The sequence below is a fragment of the Austrofundulus limnaeus genome, unplaced genomic scaffold (genome assembly GCF_001266775.1).
Source record: "Austrofundulus limnaeus strain Quisiro unplaced genomic scaffold, Austrofundulus_limnaeus-1.0 Scaffold62, whole genome shotgun sequence".
NCBI lineage: Eukaryota > Metazoa > Chordata > Actinopteri > Cyprinodontiformes > Rivulidae > Austrofundulus > Austrofundulus limnaeus.
Window position 1 is genome coordinate 1,959,537 of NW_013952464.1, and position 2,797 is coordinate 1,962,333.

A 2,797-nucleotide genomic window follows, 5' to 3' on the forward strand; every position below is an offset into this window, starting at 1 on the left:
CCTCCCTGCAGCGCAGTGGTCAGGCTTGTGAGTGCGCCATATGGATTGAAGTAATAAATAAGGAAGCTTTTTAAAGTAAAACTTTGTTAGATGCGTGTTTTGTTTCCTGACTTCACTCCTGGCTGCACTGAATCCAGCTCTGCTGCAGCTGTTTTGGGGAGGATGCTAAAAAAGACCCCCACACTGGGCTATTTGAACCTATACTTATTACTTCCATTTTAGCATTAAAGAGGGTCAGTTTATTAGCACTTGAATGGGCTGACGGGTAAATAATGAATAATGTAGTTTTGGCTGTGGCAGCTGGTCTGAGAGCAGCTCAAATACTGAGAGAAACAGAAATTGTAGACCAGAGCGTTAGTTCTGACATTTCCAAACGCCTCTGAAAAACACTGTGAGGAAAAGGTCAGCTCTGTTACTATTAATAACTTATTGTAGATGGTGGCACTTAATTACTGACATTATTAATGCTGTTCGAGTCACCAAAATCACACTTAATATTTATATGGACTGTAAGTGTCATTCCATCAGTTACATGTAAACACATATGAATGGTAATGGTAATGGTAATGGTAATTGGGGATGGGTAAACCCCAGGTGAGCGGGGGCCTCATAAGTGGGCCCATTGCTCTCCCCAAAAGATACTGGGCTTTAATCAAACCTTTTTGTCCCTCGGATGAAGGACACCAGGTTAGAAACCCTCAGTGTTCTAAGCTTCTCGGGRYYCAYWAARGGGTCTCCAAGAATTCTTTCCCTTAGACTGCTCAGAGCCAAGCATTGGCCTAGGTAGTGCAAAGAGGTCTCTGATTCAATGCCGCAGGCATCACACAGACCATTGTCTTGGAGTCCCATCACCATTTTATGGCGGTTGAGCAGATTGTGCCGAGTTAGCACTCCAACCAGTGTACTTAAAGTATTCCTTGTCATATGAATACAAACACAAAACCATATGGAACAAAGTAAACATTCGAAATGTTTATAATAAGAAATTTTTATAATAGTGTGGAATTTAGGTAATTTTGACTTTAATAAAAATATTGGACAGGAGCAACACAAGGCTGTAAAAGTAAGGTGTTGGATGAGCATTTTAAAACATATTTGGGTTATTTGGCAGCGGGTCAGTAAGAGGAGTGGGTATAAAAAGAGCATTTTAGAGACGCAGGATCTCCCAAAAGTAAAAATGGACAGACGTTCATCAGTCTGAAAAACTGTCTAAAAATACTGCAAGAGTTTCAAAATAATGTTCCTCAATTGAAAATTGGGAAGACTTCGGATATCCTGTCATCTGCAGTTTATAGTATTATCAAAAGACTTCAAGAAATCTCAGAGCTCAAAAGTCATTAGGGGCAGCTGTGGTAGAGTGGTTAGGGGAGTCGTCCTGGAACTGGAAGGCCGATGGTTCGATCCCCCGTCCAGCCGTCTCAGTCGTTGTGTCCTTGGGCAAGACACTTTACCCACCTTGCCTACTGATGGTGGTCAGAGGGTCCGGTGGCACCGGTGCTTGGCAGCCCCACCTCTGTCAGTGTGCCCCAGGGCAGCTGTGGCTACAGTGTAGTTTGCCATCATCAGAGTGTGAATGGGTGAAAGTCTGTTAGTGTAAAGCGCTTTGGGGTCCGGAGAGACTTGAAAAGCGCTCTATAAGTTCAGTACCATTTACCATTATTGGATGCCTGTGATCTTCAGACCTTCGGGCAACACTTCATTTAGATCAGGTCTGATTCTGTTCTGGACATTAGTGCAGTTTGAAGGACCATGGTTTGTCCWTTTAGAATACAATGGATCAGTTCTGGAATCTGGTTTTCTGTCTTTCTGGTGTTCCATTTGCACTCCACATGTCACTTCATATGATTTTTTTTATTTAGACATAGTTGTGTTCAGCCTGTTGTTAAACTAAAAACACATAAAAAAGAATACTCCACTCAAATCATCAATGGTTGGGCTGAAGCAGGAACAAAGTGAGAATAAAGTGACTCATGGCAGGCGGTTTCCTTTCAAACCCATGGAAGTATGACTGCATAAACATTACAGTGACCAGAAGTGCGAAGTGGTGAAAGTACAAATAAACTCAGAGCCAGTCAAAGTACTAATTTGGGGACTAAGATGACCTTTTTTTGTGTATGTGTGTGTGGGTCAAACCTCTGAGACAGTGTCCTGATTATACATAATGCAGTTGGAAGAACTGGAAAACCGAGTCTACAGCCATGAAAAACATTATGCAGTTATTTTTACAGGCCGCACAGTAAAATTCAATTCACTGTGTGGGAAATGTTGGTGATTTTCAGAAGCTGTGATTGTTATTTAAATGTACATAACACATGAAGTTAGTAAATTTGTGTTTGGTAGATCATTTCTTGTTRTAACAATGCTTCTTGGCAATAAATCTTATACCGTTGGAAAACCTGTTAATTTCCCTTTTAAACAGTGCCACATTTGTAAGGAACATGCATTTGTGGGATGAGCAGTAGTTTAGTTTGTAAAGTTTGTTAAGTTTATTCATATCTTTCTAAAAAAATAAACAACATAAATTATATAGACAATAAAATTACAAAWCAGAAATAAAAGGAAAGGCAGCAGAAAGCAGTAGAGCTATGTGGGTTACACACATGGAAAAAAAAAGCCAAATCTCTGCCAAACAGCTTGTTTTGCTGTTGCTATTAACACTTGTTTTGAGGTTCTGGTACCCCCAGCTGCTGCCAATCAAGTGCATAAAATTTATTGTTAAGAAGCATTGTTACAGCAAAGACATAATCTACCAAACACACATTTTCTTACTTTTTGTGCTGAAGTGTGTGTGTATATA

At 40.3% G+C, this 2,797-nt stretch overlaps 1 protein-coding gene across 3 annotated transcripts in view; it reads left to right on the forward strand.

The window, feature by feature from the left end:
* prickle2b (prickle homolog 2b) overlaps positions 1-2,797 on the forward strand; it is a 138,512-nt gene that overhangs the window by 108,413 nt on the left and 27,302 nt on the right. The window lies entirely within an intron of this gene.